Below are 13208 nucleotides of genomic sequence, written 5' to 3'. Positions count from 1 at the left end.
ATTGTATGATTGCTTTAAATAAGAATATAAGGAATGATCTGAAAATGTGGAAGCAGAATAGGAGAGTGGGGGAGGGAAATATTCTTAAGTGCTTCATTTGGTTCAAGTAACAATGATGTATCAAGTAAGCTTATTATTCATCAAACATATTGTCTTTTGTCATAAAATTTCATTTCATTGTTAAGTTTTTATTCATTGTTGTATTATTTCCTGAATGTAAAGGAATGATTAAAAATCCAGAATAATACGTAGCTTTGATGAATTAACTTAGAACCAATTTGATGAACTTTTTGTTGTGCATTTGTTAAAAATGAAAAGACTATAGTACTTACAGAATACGATGGTCGGATTCTTAATTTTGCACAATAAATCTTAAACATATCTGTTTATTTTATTGAATACTACTCTTGCCATAAAGATCTTGTCAATTCTGTTATTTTTCTTAATAAAAATAGTGGCTTCAAAACACTAAACGTTAAAGAAACGGAAAACCTTATTATGAATTTGTTAACGGCATTTTAAAGTGGAAGATTTAGAGGTTATCTAATCCCATCCCTATATTTTCCTTGAGAGACAACTGAGGCCAGAGGAATTAAATAATTTATTCAAATTGCATGCTACTTAAAGGCACTTAGAAGATTTTCATCTCAAGAAATTTAGAAAAAGAATGATACCCTGTAGTATCCATTTCCTTCAACTTTTCTAATTAGAATTACTCTGAGCTGTGAAGCTACAAAAGCTCTAGGAACACTGATGTCTTCTGGAAGACAAAGTAGCAAGGATTTATGTATATAAATCTCTGTGTGTGTGTGTGTGTGTGTGTCTGTGTGTGTGTGTGTGTGTGTGTATGTGTGTGGTGTACCTCTGAGTATCAGTGGACATATCCAATTTGTTTTCTCAGTCACCTTGTCTTAGCTGTAAGTAAAAATAACAAATATTTTATGTTGTTGGCCTATTTTGCAGCTTAATGCCCCTTTTTATTAGGAATTTGCTTTTCATTCTTTCAGATAATGCTTCATTTGAAAAACTATAAGAAATAAGAGATTAAAAAAAGAAAGCATATATCCAGTAACTTTAATAATGGAGCACCAGAACTGTATACTTCAGCTGTTCTGATGATTGTGTTTTGAAAAATGAAAAATTATCTCAGAGCAACATGGTAAAACTTCATTGTATATTGTGATTCCCCTGTTGTAACCATGGCTGATGCCAACACATGTTCTGCATAAGTAGAGAAACACAAATTGAACTCAAAATGCCCCGAGAGTATTGTCCTTCATAACACCCTGGTGTCCCGTGTGTGGCTGAATGAATAACAAATGACCGAGCTATTAAGATACTAAACAAAAGTCATCTAGGCCCATAATATTGATGTAATAGCATCTCAATACTGTATTTGCTTTCATTAGTCTGTGTAGAATAAATCTTTCTATCTAAAAAAGAAATCAAACTGAGCTTAGTGGTAATTGCTTCAGGAATTTTATAAAAGGAATCCGGCTGTAAGTCTTTTTCGTAGTTACATATGTTTGATATTACAGGTATATTTACAACTATGTAATTGTGTAACTTCCTATTTTATTTTTTACAAAATGTAGTTCTAGATGTTGGTGTTAGTCTTCATGAGTTTAGCTTCTTCATCATTAACTACGAAATTTACAACAAATGTGGAATCCATCCAATAGTTGACATATAAAGCATTTATGGCTGTACACCCAGATCTCTTTCAGTACGATTAAAATCAAATTTTCAAATTGCTTTCAGAGAGCATGATTAAGGACACTCAAGTTTACCATATCCATGTATACATGTGTATATTTCCTTACTCCACAGAGTTATGATCATGAGGTAGTTTATCATTGCCACTTCTAGTGTAAACTCTGGTCCAAGTGATGCTTTTGTTGTACACACATGTGTGTTATATGTGGTGTTGTGCCCACAGGGATATTGTAAAATGATTCATATTACTCTATTTTTATCATATTTCATAAATATCCAAATTATTGATACATAACAAAAGGTAAACAAAGATTCTCCCATTGCTCAACATTTATAATGGTTCACCTGTATTTTAACATAGTGGCCCTCACTACCATGAATATTTTCTATAAAATAGTATTTGAGATGCATTGATGTATCTAGATTGTAAAAGTCCCAAGAAAGCTGCATCAATTTACATAGTGCAGGCAGATGTGATGTGAACACCACATTATATGCATGTGATTTTGTTTATTTCCAATCCCTCTTAATGTTAGAAAAAACATCCTAGTTATAATATTATTGAATTATTACTTAGGCTCCAGATTTACTTTAAAAATATTTTTATATAGGGAAAGTATTTTTTCACTCAAATTAACACATATAAAATAGAAAGATTAAGGCACATAAAGGCCATGGGCTGCATTTTGCAGGGGATAGGTTCTGGTTGAATGAGATCTGGGATGTGTGCCAAATTAATAGAAAAAATCCTGTTCTTCCTCTCCAATAGCCACAATGTTCATTATTTAAAAAAAGCGTACGAACCACAGGATTTGATTTTAATAACACCAATGTCTTCATTAATCTGTATGTTCCATTTAGCCTCATTATTGAGCAAATGTTGAATTAATGCAGTGTACATTATTGTTGGACTTGCCTTGCAAAACCTCTTTTCTCTCTTATCATTCATTCAGAGACCATCATGTGTATATGTCCTGTTTTTAGACAGGCCTAACGCCCTCACAAATTGAACTCAAAATTCTTCCCTCTACTCTAGGAGAAGACTTTAGGTTTGAAGAGTCTACAAAGGGGTGTGAGAAACAGAACTGCAAATTCCCATTCAAAACCATAATTATTTTTCTGTCTTTTTAATGCTGTCATGTCAAGACACCTGCAACTGAGATGATATTTCCTCGACGGTCTCTGGGCCTCCTTCTAAATCAAGAGTGGTGATAGCCAACACTGCTTTGTATCTGCGGAACAAATAGTGGCCTTTGTCCAGCACAAGTCCCTAAACAAACTTAATCTCTCTAACACTGTGACAGATGACATTTAGATGTCCTTGTTACCCTTAAAATGAGTTTTATTGACAATCAGGGAACAAAAAGAAGGCCCAGATAAAGCCCAATGTTTTATAGGCTTGCTAACAACATCTTAGTGCTGAGGGTGAGGAGAAAGCCTGAAGTTGCCCCCATTTTCCCCTGCTTTGCTATATCACCATGACAACAGATATAGAAATCACTTAGTGACTCCTAGAAAGAAAACACAGTGACACAGTACCCCTTGTATGGCGAATCAAACTAAAGCCTTCATTCAAATGGCTATTCAGCTTGGGCATTCATGTAGAGGATAGGGTGGATTTTACACAGGTAACTACAAGAGAAAGGCCAGCAAGCCCTCCAGCCACAGCATATGGCAAAGTCTCTGTCTAATTAATGCATCCTCAATAGAATTTATCCATTTTAAATTTGTTTTCTTTTACTTGAAACATCATTAATGTAAAGGGCAACATTAATCAACATCATGGAACTTAAAAGGGCATTAAAGAGTGATCTTTTTCCCTATGCAACAAGAATCTTTTCAAGTAGTTGTGTTAACTGCAGCAGATTCAAGGCACATTCTGAATCTGTAATCAGAAGGCAAATCTAGAGAGGCCTCTACTGGCGAATCTCTCTCTGTGCAGTTGTCCTTTTGGAACTACCCTGGAAAAACAAGCAGAATGACTTTCAGCTTTTTACTGGAAAGTTGCTCACCAGATGGATGACCAGGAATATACTGTATAAAACACTGAATAATGGCATTCACACTTTTAAAGCTGTCATGTCTAACTGCTTATTCTCAGGTAATGAAAGGACCCTCAACCTCTGATGTATGGGCTGCTTTCAGATATTTTAAGATTATTCAACAAAGAAATAACAGGTAATCATTTTTTTCTTTGTACATAACTCCCATTCAAGTTTAAGTTTTAAAACCATTTTGATATGAAATTGTATTTCTTGACATTGTTGTTGGGGAGGCACACTGTTCACACACATATTCATATATTTCCCACAACCAACCAAAAACTGAAATAAAATCTTTAGATAAAACTAAAGTGCCCATAAAATATTTTGATTAATCAAAAAGCAAAAGTTTACTGCCAAGATTTCCTAGGAAATGTTTACAAAATATAGTCTCCTCAGGAGACTAAATACAGTACATGAAAATATCATTGTATTGTATTTTCATGGAATTGGGCTGAAAATAGCCTCACCACTTTGTGAAGTCACGTTTTTGGGGGGTTGGGGAAGAAACGATTTAATTTTTCCACGAGAAGTTGGAAGTTTTTTTATTTAATATTTCCTAGGATGAAGATATTTATAATGTTTCTATATAAGGAAGCTCTGGAACTTTTCTCTTTGAAAAGAAAAAAAAGACCTGACTCCATAAGCGTCTTTGTTCAACTGTGGAATATTATGGTGATGCTACGTATAACCTTGAAACTTTTCAAAAGGCAAAACCCCAATCCTTCTCTTCTTTTACAACAGTTATATTTTTATATCAGTATTTTTGAAATCTGATCACAACAAAATACTGTTCAAATTTCCTTTATTTTCTTATATCATTCAGAAATCCCGTGAGTTATTTTTTGCTGTAATGACTGGTATCTCAGGATCCCTTGCCAGGATATTTTTCATAGAGTCATTTCACATTTCAAATGCTTAGTTGAGATTTTGAGATAAATTTTATCAAGTAACTTTTCATAGGGTGGTTTGGTTAGCATGACCCAGTAAATTACCTTTGGATCATACAGGTAATTTATGATTTTTAAATTCTGTTAGATGGCTTGAAATCACTACCTTTTAGTCCCAATAGTGACACCTACTGGTAGAAATAGAACAAAAAATAGTTTTAGTTTGCTTCCTGCTTACTGTTTTAGAGAATCTTACCAGGGACTCTGTTGTTATAAATGCACCTTATTTACAATTATTTTTTCAGGTCTTTAAAATAGAAGTCTACATTACCAAAAACTGATTAATCAGGAATAAAACCCAAACAGAATAATGCAGGTATTTAATTATGAAAAAGGAAAACAACTTACTAGCAGAGAATTATAATCAAACTTGATACCAAATAGTGTAGAGAATATGTAATTACAATCTTTTAAATTCTTAAATATTGTGGAAAATGAGAAGTCATTTAGCAATTGGTTTTAGCAATTGTTTTACTAAAAGTACCATATTTCCCAGTTAGAACTGGAAGACAAAAAGTTGAAATGCTTTAAAAAAAAAATGTACTTAACAATTTTTTTGTTTGTTTCCACAATGTTTGTTGAAGGCTTTATATTTAAGAAAGAGCAAAGTTAATCCAGGAACAAAAAGAATAATATACACTTGATAGCAACCCAATTGTTAATAATCTTTGAGGTTTTATGCTAATTTAACCAGAAATGCTCTTTCAGAACATGGATTTATCACATGTCATAGAACATTGGAGTCACATTAGAATGTGTTAATTTCTCCACTGAGCTAGAAGCACATGGTTTGCAGAACATTGGCTACATTAAAAACATACTCTGCATCAGAGAGGGTTCAACATTAACAACGTCTGTAAAAACAGAATTACAGCTGTCAAGAAGAGGTCTGATCTTTATTTCTCCTAGAGGCTTCACTGAAGCTCCTCTTTAAATTACATTTGCTCTTAATTTATAATATGATGACACTACACATTCCAGTTTTTCGTAAAGCACATGAAGACTTAATAAGAAATGCTTTAGATAATTATCTGAAAGCCCATCTAAAACTTGTATAGTCTTTTTTTTTTTTTACTGCTAAGTAATTCACTTGTTAAACTATAAAACACAGTATCAATAATTTTAGAGTTTTACGGTCATATGAGATAAAAATGGCAGACTGGAAAGAAATATGTTTCAACCAGGTTTAACTGGAATGGTCATTTTATGCAAAATGCTTCTAATATTTCTTTAGGAAACTCTAGGCGTTTATTTATATTTTAGCTTACAAAGAAAATACAGCTATCAGTCCTCCAAAATATTGTTTTGCCACAGAGGACTGTGGTCAGGTATATAGTCAGTCAGCGAATCATTTAATCCATGATATACATTTATGACTACTTTTGTGATATCACTGAGAGGAAATGTGTGAAAATGTCACAAATTACTCAGCAGACAGTTATATTGGTGTCTTTGAAACCATGTTTGGCTCTGCTGTGTGCTTTTGTTTGTACAACTTGAGCACATGCTTCAAAATGTCATCCAGATTACAAGCATGCAAGGAATGAAGTATTACTTCTGTATCAATTTCAGAAGCATACTACTGTTATTTCATTAAATAGCTCGTCGGCATCACACTCGATAAAATCATGAAATTCCTTTCTTGTATTTTTGCGAGAGATACCTTGTATGTTGTTATTTATGATCTAAAATAAATCTTCAAAAATTGTTTATGATAACAAATATGGAAAAATGGACTTTTAAAAATCATGTAAATTACAACACAAAAATCAGAAAGCACAACGTTTATACAAAATCATTCGGCCAACTTGCTGGCAATTAAGTTGGGATACAATGTGCTCAGGGTGAAAACAAGATCAGAAATGAAAATAAAATAGCCACAAAAAATTGGAAAAGTTTTGGTTTTGGTTTTCTTGAGTACCTGTACCAGCAATTCAGCTGATCATTAAACACAACCAGAAAGAAAGGCTCTATTTTGCCTGTAGAGAGTTCATCCAGAGACTGCCCAAGGGATTTGTACAGAATAAAGCTTCACAAAACCCAAGGGCTGTCAGAGGGAAATGGTATCCAGGAGGACAGGGCAGGCCAAGTATCCCCTCAACAGCAAAGCCACACTAGAAAGCCAGAGGCAGCACTGTGGCTGCCAACACAACCGCCTACCACGTCTGCCAAGGAGCCAGAAGCCGCTTGTGGGAAAATATCACTTACCCTTAGCATCTGGGTCCTGTGATTGTTATCCAAAGAGACAGAATGGTAAGATATAGTGGGATAAACAGCATCCCATTAAACACACACATGTACACACACACACACACACACACACACACACACACACACACACATTTTCTTTCTGGGTAGAGAGAGAGATAAGCCAAACATAACCTCGGATTAGACTTTCTGTAGTTGGAATTATTTCAAATCAGATTTATTCTATATATTCATATTTAGTTATATATTCAGTTATGTATTCATATTTCATAATGAGATGAGCTTTAGAAATTACTTCTCACTAATAGCTTTAAAAAACAGGATTTTGGTTGTATTTGTGGATATTTGAAGATTTGTATAATCCACTATGAAATTTTATTTTCTTGTAGTCGTTGGTTATAACTGGCGGATAGGATTATTTAAAAATTAAATATTGAAAATGAATAAATAAACTAAAACATGCCACACTTTCATGTTAAACTTTTTTTTTTCTTTTCTGGTGTTGTGTCACTATTTTTAAGAGGCCAATTTCCAAAATAGATACACATAAAATAACTGATAAATTCTTATTAAACATGTGCTATCCTATAAGCATGTGATATATAGGATTATATAATAGCTGTAGCTATGACATATATAATGTTACATGTGGATATTATATATATTTCAGCTTAATAAAATACCTTCTAAAATATACACTTTCAATTTACATCTGAATGAATGTTCTTGAAGTTTCCAAATGTGGTAATCTGATTGTATATATTCACTCTGCATCAAATATGGGAATGGAGGGGAGGGAAAAATCTAGAGAATTAAAGATTGGAGACACCTTGTGGTTGATGTAAAGGTCTTTATTCATTCTTATAGAGAAAATTTGAAGATTATTATTATCTTAGAAAGTAATAGCCTTCTGTTTTCGAGTCCAGTAAAAGGGTAAGAAATGTATTTTCATTTTAAATATTCTGCTCTGATACCAATAACAAAAAATAATGCAGTTTTAAGTGTCAATGGCAATACAATGTACCCAAAGAGAAATTGTTTTATGTTTAATTTTTAATGTCAATTCAATTGTACAGTCTAACAGAGAGCATTTAGAATAACAATCCCATTTATGTACACAGTGGATTTATTATTAAAACTCTTGCTTTGCATGAATGAAATTAAAATTTCAGTGGCCTTTAGTGACTAAAAATATGTGTATCGCAAGGTAATAAATCTATAAGGTTGGTGCAAAAGTAATTGCACTTTTTGCCATTACTTTTAATTGCAAAAATCGCAATTATTTTTGCACCAACCTAATAGTTGCTTATTTGTACATGTTATGTGAGATAATGCATATGGAGCAGTATATGCTATAATATACATAATAACATGCACTTGATTGTTTATAAACATATTTCACACATGCATAAACTATATTGCATGGGCATTCAATTTTTTAATTTATATAAATAGCAAAGTAACTTAGGAAAGTTTACCATCTAATGCTAACATGAATACAGTGTTCAAGAGAGAGAAAAATTCTGTGGATGTGCAAAACCGCATGGTAAATAATTGATAGGTTTTTGTTTATTTTTCTTGTTTGTTATTATCACACATACAAGGACATTTGATTCTAATTGATAATTTTTTGATTAATGGATTATTTTCTGGTACCAAATAATTCTCAAATTGATTCAAATTTAGTTTCATTTTTAGAGTAGTTTTATGTAAACTAGATAATAATGATGAAAAGTGTTTCTTTTATATTACATCTTTATGTAATGGTGGAAGAGTCTGTGAATTCAATTCAGTAAGACTCAATTATGGGAATGAGGAAGAAGATAAGGGAATAAATAGATTCTAAACATTTTATCTCATTAAAAAATTGAAAATGCTCAATTGAAATGTGAACTACTTATCCAATATTTACAAGTACATAAATAACTTATTAGTAAATGCAAAAATATCAATAAGAATTTATAAAAAGTTTTTGGACTATGTGTTGTTTTATTTCCCACGAGGGAAACAGCCCCAGAAAGATGTGAATAAAATCAACTACTTTCTCTAGGCCATTTAAATGATTACACTCTAAAACTAGAACCTGAAATGCAAATACTTAATTTTAACTTTATAACCAAACTACTTTTGCATATATGTTCCATTTGTTATGTCTTTTCCTTGAAGCTCTTGCTTATTTCCTTGTCTATTTGCCTTTTTCCCATTTCATTTCTAATCCTGAAAGTTTGCAGATTCAGTTTTTATTATTTTAATTATATTTGTACCATGCCTTTAATCTTTAATAGCTTTTATAAGTTTAATTGGTTTATTAACCCATAAGTTTAATTAGGTATTCTTTAACACCACAAAATATATGCCTAGGACATACTATTATATATGAAAGCATTTCATGTAAGTCAGTGTATGTTTTAATACACCTAAAATTAAACCGTTTTAGGTTAAATTTCAAATTATTATAATTACATGGGGCAGCACCGTTAAACCCTTTATGATCTTTACATATTAAATAGTGAAAAAAGAAACCATACTCATTTATTAAAGCCAGCACAGCCTACAGTCTTAACTAAATGTTACATAGCCATGATTTCCAGAGCTTTATTTTTTTATATCAACTGAAGTTACAGAGGACAAGTTATCTTCTTATTCCCTGTGTTCATCCTGTGTTCTTTACAACTGTCCAAATTGTATTAGAATTTGCTTATAATGATGTTATATGATGTCCTTGTTGTGATACCTGCATTTCTAGAGAACTTAATATTGATTTACTGTGTCTTTTGCCCAACTTTGAGCAGCCTGGATAGCAATTACAGCTGTTGGTGGTATCTATTTTGTCTTTTCATAATTGTCATTTCAAGTTCTACTTAAGATTAAAATATGAAAATTGTACCACGTGCATATCAACAGTGCATTAACTAAGTTATCAGAAATATCTGTGGAACACTATTATTTAACCATGGTTCTTTACATTGCTTCTTCATTTTATTTATGAAAATTGCATGTGATAATATAAACTTGAATAAGAAATACATTCAAAGGTGAGTCTCCCTGACATCAAGTCCTCATCAGGATCATTACTATCTTCCTAAGAAATCCATGGGGCTTTCCCAATACCTGCTTGCCTCTGCCAAATTCTTTCTCCCCCTCAGACTGGGAATTCAGATAATCAGAGACTGCTTTGTTTTTCTTCAACTCTTAATTTAAAAGAGCCTTCACAGTTTTTGAGCTTTCTCTACTATTCTCATTTTAATCCACATTTCACATAGGTATTCTATATAAGGAAAATCATGTTTAAAAGGTATACAGCAGACTTAAAATTTCTTCATTACAAATAGATCTACCAGGTATAGATTTCTTCAAAGCACTCTTAAGAGCTGTACTGAAACTGAAAACTGTCTTATTTCAAGACCAAATATACTTATGTGGGGCAGGAAAACAGAAGGAGATGACACTGCCTGGGCTTCTCTCATTAGGAAATTTATCACACAGAAGCTGTAAAATAATTTTAAAGTTTTAAGGAGAGAAATTCTTTTGCAACTAATTTGGAATTTTTTCCTGGTCAATTTATATAAAATACACAGTTGAAATAACTAAAACACTTTATGACTCTATTTTGACTTAACAAACCTTGAACTGCTCAAGAAAGATATTTTTGTATTGCACAGTGAAAATAAATATTAAATATCAGGAAGAAACTGAATAAATATTTAAATAGCCTCCCACGCATATTCCCTCACACACACACACACACACACACCACACACACACACACACACACACACACAGATGCTTTCCTGCCAGCAGACTAAATCCAGCTAGTTCCTGAAAGGCATTTATTTTGAGAATCACTATTGTTTTATTTTACTATATTTATTTGGAGATTAAAAAAATGACTATATGTGAAGAAATCATATCTGCACCTGCAATCTCTAGCAGCAGCCCCTCCTTACAAGTCTGTGTAGGGCATTTGTGGGTGTTGTTATTGTTGTTGTTGCAATCTAGCTAATAAAGGCTTTCTCTTACACAAGAGAATTTTGACAGGGTTGACTCCAGACAGCTTTCCAGCTGAGGTCTGGGGCCTTGCTGAACTTTCAAAATTTTCCCATTTGAGCTGCATCAAAGTGAAGGAAATTCAAGGATCACTAACGTCTCAGATGGTAGCACTTGCCCTAACAACGAAGGTTCAGGAATTCTTTGGAGCAGGCTGAGGTCATTTTTCTCCCCTTTTCTCCTAATGCTTTTCTCTATTAATCAGAGCTCAGAGCTCAGATTGGTCTTCAACTTCCTCCCAATCCTTGCTAAGCCTGTCATTTCTAGCTATTATTTACTTTAATGGACTTTGGCTGATCCCTTATGAAGCTTTTGGATCTGAGAATAATAAGGCTGGAGAGCAACGGGCATAGACATGGGTGTGGGTTTGCCTGCAGATTAACCGTGGCAGATGGGCTTTATTGCGGTTTCCTGTGTACTGAGCGTTGATTGAGAGGGTATAATGAGAGAGGTGGTGTCTACACAATGGTCACAGCCACTTCATTGCACTTTGCGTCTAAACAACCCCATTTTTCTAAATCTTTGGGTTGTGAAATTTTAGGAAGTCAGAGCACAAGAACAAGTACAAAAACAACTGTAAATAACCATGAATGTTAATCCAACACTAATTGGTCCCTTCTTTCAGTATGAGTCCATTTTGCTCAGTTTTTTAAATTCTGGGTAAATTAATGGCAAAGATAGTTAAAATGTTCTTGCATTAGGTGGTTTTGGATGAAATCATGAGCAATGTGTATTTTCTGTGTGTTTTTTGTTAATTTGAGTTTTTGGTTTGTTTGTTTGTTTAGTTAAATATACACTCTATTTGATTATTGCCACAGACAACAAATGCTTAAGTTGTTATTTTATATGCTTTGGAGTTATGTTGGACATATTTTTTGAGGTAAATTATCCATCAACTAGAGAATATTTTTAAAAATAACATCAGGACAATTGTTTTATTTATGGAATAGTAAATAAAAAATGTGCTTTTCTTTACTACCTGCATTTGATGCAAGTTTCTGCTCAGCTCAGTTGCAACTAACTATGCAGTTAAAGAGTTTTTGTCATAGGTGATATCTAAAGTTCTTTTACATATTCCTCATTTTTAAGATTTTACTTAATTCCTCCTTTTCATCAATGGATTAAATCACAACTATTGATTCTTTTCTTCCTTTGGGGCTTTACCCATCTGTCTTAATGCTTTCATCCTACACCCCTTGGTCTCAGAGGGGTGTTCTGAAAATGAACCGCCAAAACCTGGAGAAGACTCTAGGTCAAGTTTGTGTACAAGAGTTTAAATTTTTAGTGACAGTCCTCTCTCACAGCCGCCTGAAAGTTTCCACACAGAACTGCACAAGCGAGCACCACCAATTATCCTCCTCCTTTGAAAACCATTATCAAGTTTTTCAAAACTTCTTTCATTTCACTGTTGTCAGTCACTGAAAAGGAAACTAACCACCATGTCAAGACAACTCAGCTGCCTAGCAACGCAGGGCCACATTTTAATTCTGACTTGCTTCTGGTCTTGACTAATAGAAAGTGACTATGTTAAGCCAGTCACAAGAGTTGTTTGTCACTTCTGAAATGCAAACAAAACTATATTGTTTTCCAAAGTATTGGGTGTGATTGATGTAAAGATTTACAGTAACATCATTCATTTTCCCTTGTGTTTTAGTAGGATTGATGTCATATCTTTTCATGCTTTATTAAATGCTTTAAAAGAGCTCAAAAAACATGACGCTTTTTGTCCTTTAAAGAGTCTAAAGAGGGGTTTTTCTTTCCAGTGAACTAGGCTCTAACAACTTGTGAAATTTAATGAATCTATTCAACTAGTGTCAGCCACATCAATAAATAATTTAATAAGAAACCACCATCCGTGAAGGAGAATGCAATTTAAACAATCAGAGAGAAACAGACCAGACCAAGGTCAACATTATGGGGTGGCAGGAGGAAAAATTGAGCTTTTAAGTCATGAGTCTTAGAGTTTGGTTTATCAAATTTTCCCACAGCCCTGCATTCTTGCTTTTGGTAATAAAAGCTACCAGTTGCTACAGGTGCAATTTCAATTATAAATTTTTTCAGGCATGTATGTGAAGATATCTATAGTGAAAACAGTTTGTAAATCCCCTAAATTCATATAAAGTGAGTATTCTAATTAAGAAATTGTAGCTATGCTTGAATGTACTTCTGCTGCAATTGATTGGAAGCCAATTAATAACATAGAAGATATCACTATTTTAAATACTCTCTAAAATTGATGATATAC

This window comes from Callithrix jacchus, chromosome 17 (assembly GCF_049354715.1).
Source record: "Callithrix jacchus isolate 240 chromosome 17, calJac240_pri, whole genome shotgun sequence".
In the NCBI taxonomy this organism is placed as follows: Eukaryota; Metazoa; Chordata; class Mammalia; order Primates; family Cebidae; genus Callithrix; species Callithrix jacchus.
The sequence above is the reverse complement of the archived record's forward strand: the minus strand, read 5'-3'. Positions refer to the sequence as shown.